This window comes from Onychomys torridus, chromosome 9 (assembly GCF_903995425.1).
Source record: "Onychomys torridus chromosome 9, mOncTor1.1, whole genome shotgun sequence".
In the NCBI taxonomy this organism is placed as follows: domain Eukaryota; kingdom Metazoa; phylum Chordata; class Mammalia; order Rodentia; family Cricetidae; genus Onychomys; species Onychomys torridus.
The window spans coordinates 107,433,878-107,446,696 of record NC_050451.1 but is presented as its reverse complement, the minus strand read 5'-3'; the positions used below and the strand labels follow the sequence as shown (position 1 = coordinate 107,446,696).

Here is a 12,819-nt window from a genome sequence, read left to right as displayed (position 1 = left end):
AGCAAAGGCTTTTGAGGTAGAAGATCAGAGATAATCCACTCCAGCACACATAAAAGTACACAATCTAAGTATACTCAGCATGTATAGGAAAGAACATCCCATCCTCTTCATTCTTTTGCCAAGATGCATGCTTGCTAAGTAACTGCCTTGAAGTAGCCTCCAGTCCCCTTAACTTAGACTGAAAAAAACTTCTTTCTAAGCTTCATTCCTATTCCCTAAATATAATTTGTCTCTTCAACCATTACAATGGAATGATAGAAAAATCCACAGACCTTTTATTTTCATTAGTTACACATAAGCCATTCACTCATCATCAGCTATTTGGTATTCACAGACTAATGTTATATTCTTCCTAAAGTTCACATGGATGTTGGAAAACTAATGTGGTGAGGAGATGCCAATATCCAGACCCTAATTCCAGGCAAAGATGTGTGTCAAGATAGATAGAAGCCATGCTCGTTTCAGAATGGCAACTGCTTTTAGTGTATAATCATTTTTGCCTTGAGGAAGTACTGAATTTCAATTGCTCTTCTAGGTTTGTTTTGGTTTTTTTATTGTTATTTTTTCAATAAATTACTATTAGTTTACTTTCATTGGTGCTAGAATTTTCCCCTGAGCTGTTGCTATTTGGAAACACCATTTGCAAAATTTAACTTGTCCAAAGTCAAACTATTTGATCAATAACAATTCCTCAAAATAACTAAGGAGGTAAATAAAAGATACATTATTTTTTAATTGCTATGCTAGTCTATTGGGGTTTTTATGACAAGTACTGTAGCCTTGTTGCCTCAACAAAAATAATCTTAGATTCCAAAGTGGAAATCCAAGGTCAAAATACCAGAGAGATGAGTTTTATTTCAGAGCATTCTCTCTTCTTTAGGTTGTCAGTAGCTATTTCCTCCTGGTGCACCCATGACCCCTGTTATGAGTGGACACAAAGAGGTGAGTGAACGGAAGGGAGAGTGTGAGGGAGAAAATGAGAAAGACAGAGAGATCTGTTCTTATAAGGCCATCAATCTAATCAGAAAAAAAAAGACAAATCTTTACAGCCTAAGGTAACCATAATTATGTCCTAAAGGCCCTATATCAAGAACAGTTACATTGGAGATTGTAGCTTACCATACTGAGGAAGATACAGTTCAACCACAGCAACTGCATATAGTAAATACATGGCCTCACTATTCACACCAAGAATGAAACTAAGAAAATTCTTGAAATCAGACTTCTTTCACACTTGTATATCTCTTACCAAATATATCACAAAAGCCTGCTGGCTCTACCTTTAATTAAAAAACTCAAGTCCAATAAACTCTATCCTGCTCTATTCTGTGAACCTAGCTCAGACAGGCACCAGGATCGTCACAATGAAAGACAAAGGACTAATGTTCTCACACCTTCTCCTCCTCCTTCCCCTCTTCCTTGTTCTTTGTTCTCTTGCTCTAATTCCTCTTTATGTTTCTTTTCCTTCCCAGTGTATTTATTCTTGCTATCTAGAAGTTACCCAGACCATATTCTATGTTAATTAATACATATTGAATATAAAATGGATCTAAATTATCAAAGTGTTTTTGTTAGTTTTATAATACATACTGAAGCATTCTATATCATGATTTTAATACATTAGTTTCCCAATGACTGGATTTTAAAATTTCTATGGGTTTTGTGTCAAGTGTTAATCATCCAGTTCCTTGCAATAAAACAGATAGCACCTTAATAAAAGACATCCTCAGCAATCAACTTATGAAGATAGTTTATTTTGGCTCACTGTATTGAAGGCTCCATTATGTGACTGGTTGGCCTCATTGCTCTGGTTCTGTGGCAAGGCAGTATAACACTGCAGAACCACACCACATGTGAAAAGCATTTACTGCATAACCCCAAAGAAAAGATGAGCAAGGGAATTTTTAAGTTTCACAATCCCAATAAGGGCAAGACTGCAATGATCTAAAGCCTCCTAGGTGGGAGTGGGGGCTCCATCTCTTAAGCTTCCAGAACCTCCCAATAAAAGCACACCAGCAGCAAAACTTTCAATTAATGGATTTTGGAGGATTCTTCAAGTTCCACACTTAAACAAAAAATGTAAATGTAGATTAAAGTAGCAAATCTTTTCACTGCTAAGCTAAAATTACAAATCTAACACCAACACTCTACCACTGTACTATTATTGTCCAGTTACCTTTCCACTGGCAGAAGGGTACATGAGCATGGACTAAAGATAAGGCATGTAAGGAACACTATATTAACCTGGATAGACAACCTTGCAGCAAAAATGGCAATGTGTAAACTTTGAGAGCTATACATAAACATGTTATTTTCTTCTTTTTTATTAAGAATTTTTTTATTCCTTCCACATACCAACCACAGATCCCTCCTTCATCCCTCTTCCCTCTTCCCCCCACCATCCCCTCCTCCAAATATAAGGCCTCCTATAGGGAGTCAGCAAAGCCCAGCACATTCAGCTGAGGCAGGTCCAAGCTCTTTCGCCTGCATCAAGGTTGTGCAAGGTGTCCCACCATAGGCAATGGGCTCCAAAAAGCCAGTTCATGCACCAGGGATGAATCCTGTTCCCACTGTCAGGGACCCCTCAATCAGATCAAGCTACACAACTGTCTTACCTATGCAGAGGACGCAGTCCAGTCCCATGCAGGCTCCAAAGCTGTTGGTCCAAAGTTCATGAGTTCCCACTAGATTGGTTTGGTTGTATCTGTAAGTTTCCCCATCGTGGTCTTGATGCCCCTTGCTCATAGAATCCCTTTTCCCTCTTTTTGACTGGACTTCTGGAGCTTAGTCTGGTGCTTGGCCATGACTCTCTGCATCTATTTCCATCAGTTACTGGATGAAGGCTCTATGGTGACAGTTAGGGCACTCACCAATCTGATCACTGGGGTAGGCCAGCTCAGGCAGCCCCTCCACCACTGCTAGTAGTCTAAGCTGGGGTCACCCCTGTGAATTCCTGGGAACTTCCCTTGCACCAGGTTTCTCCCTATCCCCATGATGTCTCCCTTTATCAAGATATCTCCCTTATAGCTCCCCCACTCCACCACTATTCCAGCTCCACCACCCCATTCCCCCGTGCTCCCATCCCTCAAAATATATAAAAAAAACTCACAAAACTAGACATAGAAATACCAAATAATCCAATTTAAAAATGGGCTACAGAGCTAAACAGAGAATTCTCAACAAAAGACTCTCAAATGGCCTAAAGACATTTATGGAATTGCTCAACATCCTCAGTCATCAGGGAAATGCAAATCAAAACAATTTTGAGATATCATCTTGTACTTGTGAGAATGGCTAAGATCAAAACCATGGATGACAGCTTATGTTGGAGAGGATGTGGAGCAAGGGGAACACTCCTCCACTGTTGGTGGGAGTGTAAACTTGTACAACCACTTTAGAAATCAGTATGGTGATTTCTCAGAAAATTGGGAATCAACCTACCTCAAGACCCAGTGATACCACTCTTGGGAATATACCCAAGCAATATTCAATTATACCACAAGGACACTTGTTCAACTATGTTCATAGCAGCATTATTCATAATGGCTAGAACCTGGAAACAACCTAGATGCTCCCTCAACCAAAGAATGAATAAAGAAAATGTGACACACATACACACACACACACACACACACACACACACACACACACACACACAATGGAGTAAAAACAATGACATCATGAAATTTGCAGGCAAACTGATAGAACTAGAAAATATCATCCTGAATTAGGTAACCCAGACTCAGAAAGACAAATACGGTATGTACTCACTCATAAGTGGCTACTAGACATAAAGTAAAGGATAACCAGACTACAACTCACAGATTCAGAGAAGCTAGGTAACAAGGAGAACCCTAAGAGGGATGCATGGATTGTCCTGGAAAGGAGAAATAGATGAGATTTCCTGAGTAAACTGGGGGTTAAGGGGAGTAATGGAGAGTAGGGAATGTTCTTATTTTCTTAACACAACTATAGTTATAGCTAACAGGCAATTAAGCTTTATAAATCTATTTGCTATATGATGTTAAACTCAAATGAAAATAAAGGATATGAACATCCTTAGATGATAAGTAGGGTACAAGCACCCTCCAGTTCTCCCTATGTGGTACTTGAATGGACACAAACAGGAATATTTAGATTTGATAAATAAGCTCTAAAGTAAAGCTATACTCATGAAAAATTATGTAAGTCACACGAGAGACCATGGGCATCAGGAAAAACATGCTAGACATCTGGGTCCATTGTTTGCCAACAGTTCAGTCTCAGAGAGACCATCACATGTGCAGAAGAGAATGAAGAAGATGCTCAAGAAAGATCCATGTAACACTAACAAGTTATTATGACATAGCAAATAGCTCTAGCAGACAGATATTCCTACAGTTCTCGATGTGAGGGGAATGTCCCAGAGGAGGCAGAGTGGAGAGGGTCTAAGATGTCCAAGCTCCCATCACCCTGCTGCCATCATAAATGTGTTCCCCTTCAGTAGACAGTCAACTTCTCTTCACATGAGTAATCATCTGAAAGGATACAGTAGAACAGTTAAGCAGAACATATTGAGAGAAAAGGAAATGAAAGAAATAAAAGCAGCTGGTGCCATATATTATGACAGGCAGAACCCCAGCAACAAAGGCAGAGGACTGATAGTTCTCTGTTCCCACAAAGTGCTTACAGCCTAATGGCTCCAAAGAAAAGAGATACAGGAGTTCAAAGGATATGTAAGGTGACATGAAGACAAAAACGTCAAGTGGCTGCTCAGACAAGAAGTAAAAGCGAAAGATACATAAAGATCAGCAGTATTTGTATTAATATATATGTATGTATGTATATACATATATATATATATATATATGTCAAAGTTATGCTGAAAATTACACAAAAAAGGAATTAGCAAAGATCTTTAAGTGTCTACAGTATTGAGAATAGAGATGGGAAGTAAGAGGGAGCCCCCAGTGAGTGTTATTGGTATTCAGAATGAACAGTGAAAAAAGTGTTCAAAGATATGATAGGGGAAAAATGCCTAAAATAAAGACTTGAGTCTTTAGATCTTTCCCCAGGGGAAAAAATCTCAAAAAGATCAAGGCCAAAACACATTGTGGAAAGCCATTGAACTTCAAGAAGGAGAGACACTAAGGATATCCAATAAGGGAGGTAACAAAGGCTCTCAGAGAGGATGGAAGAATTCACTCTCAGATTTATCCGAAGCAACACACACAGCTATATGATACAGGAGCACTTTTCAAGGGAAAGTGTTTTTTACCATCATTTTGGGATCATACAATTAGAAGAGCAGACAGATATTCAATATTTTCAAGTTTATAAAAACTAAAGGAAGGTAACTTCTGTGAAAGCTTCCTTAAAATCTTAAGCAACACTAGCTCTGCCTCTCTACCAAAAGATCTATCCAGACAATAAGGATTGCCTTCCCATTCATGCATGCACACATGGAAAGAAGTTAAAGAATAAAGAGAGAAAGAAAACAATACTCCTGATTTACAGATGATATAATTGCCCACAAGTAAAAGCACTGCAATCAGCAAACAACAAGCTAGTGAGATTTATAATAAGGTCTATAAAGTTGAGAGAGACAAATCAACTCAGAAGAATAATATTTTCTAAAATGAACTACTGTAAGCCTAGGAGTTAGAGGAGCATTCACTATCAGGAAACTCATGAAATGAAAGGAGTTAGAGGAGAATCCCTAAGCCCTTTGTGGTGAAAAAAATTACAAAGGGCCTCAACTATAATAAATGCATGGTATATATACTTATAGGGAACATTGGATGTTAAGAGGTAATCAATCCTCTGTGAACAATTTAAAATTTGCTGAAACCATAATGAGAATTCCAGCTGGTTTTGTAAAAGGTATTGGTGGGCTTATTCTAGAGCCTGATTTGAAGGTTTGATTAAATTATAAGAATAGTAATTTCAATATTGAAAAAAAGAAGAAAAAACACATAGAACTTACCTTGACAAAGAGACCATATACCAAAATTGTAGTAATGAATACAATATGTTACTGAGATGAGAAAATGGGACAAATATATAATTGTGTCTTTTTCTATATTATATGATACATTAAAACAACAGAGGAAGTGTGCAATAATTTTGGTAAAATTGGCTCACTACACATTAACATGACTCTACCCCTAAATAACAATAGCAATAGCTATGAGCTTCAAACAAAAGTATGAGAACCGCCATAAAACTAATAAAAAGTGATATGCAAGCAGACTTCCGTAACCTTGGGACTAGGGACTTCTTTAACATAAATTGCAAGGCACTGACAATGCATATTGATTGATTTGATTAAATAAAATAATGATCTCCATTCAAGTAAGGAAACCATGTGCAGAATTAAACAAACAAGCATGATAGATTAGGAGATGTCAGAGATTTAACACCAACAAGGGACTAATGTCTAAAATGCTCACAAATGAAAATATAGCCAACAGAACTAAGAAATCAATAAAAGAAAACAGGCTGGGGCTATGTCCAGGAAATGCAAGGGAGGAAATATCTCAGCTGCTGGAAAGCTCAGATGGGAGGCTATGCCTTGTTGGATGAGGGAATGAGAAGTGGGTTTAGAGGGGGGAGACTGAAGGGGTGGGAGGAGAAAAGAGGGGGAGGGGAATCTGTGGTTGGTATGTAAAATGAATAAAAAAAATCCTTAATAGAATAAAACTATTTCTCTCTTAATTTAGATATCACCATCTCATCCCTGTTTATATTCAGGACCAGGAACAATGCATTTTGTAGACTTGAGGTTCAAAATAATGTAGGAAGTGTGAGGGAGGTTATGGCTTACCAGAGCCAAACAAGTCAAAGCAGAAATCTGAAAATGGAAAACCTTCCTTAAAAAACCTTGAGATGAGCCCTCTCTTGATTTAAATATCTGATACAATAATAGGAGCATGGAAATAAATATTGCCCAAAAGAGCATAAATGGTATAAGCCTTAATAGTGTGCATAATTGTTTCTGTAATAGGAGTGGGTCGTGAGCGTGAAAGGATGAAATGTGCAGATTTCTTCACCCTCCATAGCAAGAAGTTGACAGATGAAGTCTAAATAGCAAGTGTGGTAGCATTGCCATCTCAACCTTCAACATTCATCACTGTCTCATTCTTGACTTTGGGTGTGTTGAGGTCCCTTATTTCTTGGCAAAGACTTTCTGAAATTTCAGTTCTTCCGAACTAGCGGTCCTGTTTTGTTAACTTTACATGAAAGCCAAGTGAATCAATGATCTTAAAATCACATGTGATACTTTCCATTTCAAATTTATTTCAGCTTTATTGTTATCTTTTTCTCTCTATGTTTCTGTTGAGAGCAACACATAGAATGATGCTCACCAAATGATAATGATGGCTAAACATGAATGCTTATGTTCACTTTCTTAGTCTTTTTCAAATTGATCAAATTTTTAAGGTGCTTGCAGCTTCATTAACATCAACAAAGTTATTATTATTATTAACAAAGTAAGTAGACAGAGATGGAAGAAGAGCCACACTGTTGGCACCAACATTTCCTAGGACTGAATGTTAAGTGTGGAAAATTGAAAGCAGAAACATTATTATGCCTTGTGAAATGTAACTTTCTCTTCAGGGATCAGAGCTTCTGTCTTATGAGTTCAGAGGGGCACGGACTCACCATCTTCTGGCAAAATTCCAAGGTCCATCTCTGGGAACATCAAACCGCAAGGGGCAGAGAAAAGAAATGATGTCATATCCGTCACTGACAACCAGCCACCCCTGTTTGACTGAGGACACACATCACTGCCTTTTACATTAAAAGGTAAGGCACACCAAAACATTGTCGTGGTGCACAAAAAGTGTTGTGCAGGAATTCTCAAACAGGCTACATCCAGGCAGTCCTTCATAGCTGTAGTTATTTGAGTTAAATGAAGTCTGACATATTCCCACATGGAAATAGTAAAGAGAAACCTAATTTTTTTCAGTCTATTAAATTTAATTCATTGTGTATGTTTTCCTTCCTTATCAGCCATTCAAATTAATTTTTCTCATTGTCAACAGACTGACAGTCTCACACATGTTTGAAACTGAGCACACAGTATTTGTGAGGACTATCCATACCCAAGGGTGTGGAAAACAACATGTTCATTCTATTAGGTCTTTGCAAGGCTCCAACAGTCACACAAAGTAATTTATCCCTGGGCAATCCAGTACAGCAGGAGCTAAGTCTTCCTGTCAATTTCCATTTCAGCAGCTCCTTCTTGGAGAGGAGCGGTTGGTTTTTAGTTACCTGCTACATATACTACAGATGGAAATGATCTGGAAGCCAGGACATCAGTATATGAATAACCTGTGTGGCAGAGGAATAGCATTGGAACACACTGCAGAATTGTTTTGCCAGGACAAGGAGCGAGTAACCATGTCACTGAGGCATAAATAGCATAAATAGCATGTCTTTCCAGTTGCTAACTGCATTGTGCTACAAGTCCATAATCACCATCTAAATGGGAAGATGGTATTCTGTAGAGAAATAAGTGATCATTGCAAAGGAAGGGCTGTTATTCCACTTAAAAGATGAATGAGTGGGATATACAACTTGTGAAGGCCAGTTCCCTGGGAAGGTCCTCATCCCCCATACACACACAGCATGTGGAGGGGCCTACCTGGGAAGGTCCCCCCAATACACAGCATGTGGAGGTCGGCTCCCTGGGAAGCTGCCCCTGCCCATACACAGCATGTGGAAGCTGCCTCCCTAGGAACACCCTCACACACACATAGTATATGGGAGGTGGCCTCCTTGGGAAGTGTCCCCCCCATACACAGCTTTACATATATCAAGTGAAGGTGTCCTCTTTGGAATTCTCCCCCCACCCCAATACACAGTATGTGGAAGGGGTCTCCCTGGGAAGTTTTCCCCCTACACATAGCATGTGGAGGCAGTCTCTCCAGGAAGTACCCGCCTATACACAGCACGCCTGCCGCGGCAGACTCGGTGGGAAGTTACTCCCTCATACACAGCATGCAATTTTTGTTCCTGACATTTTGAAGCCAGCAAACATTCCTGGAGTCAGAAACACTGCTTTTGGAAATTAGAACTCACTCCAACATCCCTTTATTTCATTTTTTATATCCCCCAAATGAGGGAACTGATACTTTCTCATTCTTACATCTTTAGGGTATTTTAAGGACAGAAGGAAGAAAAGTGTAAAAGTTGTTAAAGCTTTGGGAGAAGTTCTGTTAATCCAAGCTATTACTATTATTATCACCGCCAACTCTACAGCGGTTTCAAAGCCTAAATCTAAAAGCCTGTTCAGACATCTATTATTCAAAACTCAGAGAAAAAAATCCTGCATTATTTAGCTCCGTATTAGAGGTGGGTAAACTGAGACCTGAATAAGAATATGCAACTTGCTCAAGGTCACCCAACAGCAGAACAGGGTAAGAAACAGAAATATCGATTCCGGTACAACAGTTCACAGACACCGAGGCAAGAAGGAACTCAGAACTATTAATATCAGAGAGAGCCTGAACCAGCAGCTTTTACACTTAAAAAATCCAATTAAAAGCACCAGGACAGCAAAAACCTTGAAGAAATGCCCTTTGCTAAAAAACAGATATGCATAAAATCACTCCCCACTTTACTTAGTAGTATTTCTTGATGTGATGGGTGCTTTTATTAAGAGTAAACTAGAGATGCCTATCTTTTCTCTCTGTGCTTATAAAGGACTTTTAAAAGAACCTCAAAAATTCCTCTATTAACTAAATCTATGTTTAACCGTGAAAAATTATTTTCCCAGTGCAGTTTTAAAATAAAGGGAGGCAAATATATTCTCCTATATATCTTCCCCAATTTATTTAAATGTAAGTGTTTCTGGGTGTTTAGCATATGTCAATATTTCCTTAGGTAACATAGAAACATAGGGAGATGTGAGTCCTATAGCATGAGGTAGGCAACACTTGATCCAGCAGGCCATTCCCTCCCAGTCTGAGTTAGTTATATCCAAGAACTGGCAGAGGCTTGGCTCTAATTCGGAGCTCCAGCTTTGTATACTCTGGTATGGGGGTGGAGGGCAGTGAAGGGTCACCTCTTCCATGACTCATCTCCTGTTCTCAATAGTGCAACTGAAAATAAGTGTAATATTCTCCTGCATATTTTAGATAGATTTAAACTACAGGCTGCCAATCTTTGGGGAGTTGTCCCATGTGACTGCATGGAATGTAAAATAACAATTACAAAGGAATAAATTTGTTCCACAGTAAAGATATTTTCAGCTGCTTTGGGGAGATCATTTTGACAATTTTGGAAACATTTTCATCATGCTGAAAGAGTCAGTGCTTACACTAGGATAGGAAAGAGCCTCTCTAAATTTGTATACAAGTATGCACCATAGAATTTTACCATGGGAGTAATTTCTCAACACAAATTGGACTTCACTCATTTATTATTTTAATTTCAAATCTTAGTTTTAACAGTTTCATCTGACAATTCTAGCACTGTTACTGTTGTTTAAGGTTTAGAAAACAAAGGGGCCTGGTGGCAGAGATCTGGAGATTGATCTAGGGAGATTGAAATTCAAGGCAAGTCTGGGCTACAAAGTAAAACCAAAGCCACCCTGGACTGTTTGGTGAGACCCTATCTCAAAATTAAAATGTGGGCTGGATGTCACCTCATTTTGAGTACAATTATGTAAGGCCCTAGGTTTATTCCTTCGGACTTCCAAAAAATTAATTTATAACAGATTTTATATAATCCATATCTTGGGTAAGGTGAGCCATTACTAATGTCACCGGAGTCAGACTTGCCAATAATTTCATAATACACTCATGGGGAAGTGATGCTTATTTCTAAGAGGAAGGGGGGGTCTTGGCTAATTATATCGGGAATTTTGGATTTGGTGAGAGCCCTAGGGAGCTAAGTGACATGGGTCACATCTGAGGTGCTATCTCAGACTCAGTGGGTGCCGGAGCCACTTTCCTCTGTTGAGCTATATTCTTTTGTGCATATTTCTGACTCAAGTCTCTCTGTCTCCTTTCTGTGTACACATCCTAAGATTCATTAAACTCACCAGCAATATTCAGTGCTGAGCATGGTTAAGGACCTACGTCAGCAATCTGCACCTTCTAATACTTGTCATAAAGCACCAGCTGTCATAGCTGACTGGCCAACAAAGAGGCAAAAAATAGTAAAGTGTTTCTTAGTGTTAGGAATGATACTACATAGGTTCAAATCCCACCTCTTCTAATTGCCAACTGGGTGATTACTGACCAAGTTACTTAACTCTGTCACCCCTTACTCTATCTGCTATAATGCAAGAACAACAGTGGTAACTGCTTCATGAATGCCAACAATTGAGCATTTGCATCCCCACAAAATTTTTATATCAGAGCTTAGACTAAATCCTTCACATGTCAGGATTTGGAGACAGACTGCTTGGACAGGAATTGCATCAGCAGAGTAGAGTCCACCTGGATTGGATTAATGGCCTTACAAGAAGAGATAAGTGAGAGTTGCATCCTCTGTGTGTATGTTGCCTTGGAACAATGCAATAAGGTAGCCATCTACAAACCAGGAAAAGGATGCTGATCTGATGCCAGATCTACCAGCATCTAGATCTGGTCTTCTCAGCCTCTATCACTGAGAAGGAGTGATAATAAAGTTTTCTTTACACCACCTATCCTAAACTATTCTGTTATAGTCACCCAATAACCTAAGACAATGTGCTTTTAGGAGGAATTCCTTTCGTTTGTAGATTGGCAGGATTAACACATGGCATTGCTCATAGTAAGTGCTCAATGAATGTGAGCTGTTAATATTAACTCAAGCATCATTGCTTTACTCACATTGCTTTCTGTTTGCTTTGATATTGTAGAAAATACTCTACTCATCCTTCCCTTGCTCCCATGATAATTTCTGAACTCACAAACTTGGAATGCCTTCCCATTACCCTTCTATTTTTCATCCTGCTGTTCCTATCTGACCCATTTTCTCTATGCGTACATGAGACCATGGTGCCTGGTCCTTTATTGCTTCCTCATCATTGACACCCATCTCCTCAATCCTCTTATTGATAATTAAGCAGTCTAGCACACTGTTCTCTCATTGTTTATTGTTCACTCATTATTCTTCACAACTAAATACTATGCACAGCGAAGATGCTGCCTCGACTTCACTCTCCTACAATAGATGCAGAGAAAGGGGTACTCTAAACAGGGCCTGAGGTAATGTTATATGTGTATTGACAGAAAAAAGGAACCTCCCAGTTTTCTCATTGTTTATATTCATTCAGCAGAAGCATCATGAAATCATACCATAGTGCAGAAGGGGTTCAGATCGTCACTACAAACCACACCCATAAAACTACTAAGAGCACTTGCGTGAAGAGGAGAGAGAAATGCATTTTTAAAGAAAGTCTTGCATTATGGCCCAGCTGGCATCAAAGCCAACGTTGCCCTGAAATGATGCTGGGTTCTAGTCATGTGCGACCATACTAGCTGAAAGTAAAACATTTTACCACCAAATAGACTCCAGTTGGAGTTCTGCCCTGGTCAGGAATTACCACACAACCAGTGGAAAATCATGCAAGTCTTGGCCCTTTACAGAGAAGGTTCTGTAATCTGGACCCATCAACAGTTGGAACTTTGTTAATTTACACCATTTTTTTTCTTTTTGTTACCCATGTTGATGATGTTGGAATGGGGTTCTCATTTGTGTTGAAAGTATTTGGTTTGGCTAAAGTATTTTTTGTAGGTCATACCTTGTCTTACATTAGAGGACTGTCATTTGTCCCTGTTTCAGACATGGACACTAGAAGACCCAGAGTAGCATGAAGCCATCTGTAGACATGTCCATGAA

At 39.1% G+C, this 12,819-nt stretch overlaps 1 protein-coding gene across 1 annotated transcript in view; it reads right to left on the bottom strand.

Annotated features, from left to right (window-relative positions):
• Positions 1–12,819, bottom strand: part of Hs6st3 (heparan sulfate 6-O-sulfotransferase 3) — a 720,354-nt gene that overhangs the window by 292,895 nt on the left and 414,640 nt on the right. The gene's annotated exons all lie outside the window — the stretch shown is intronic.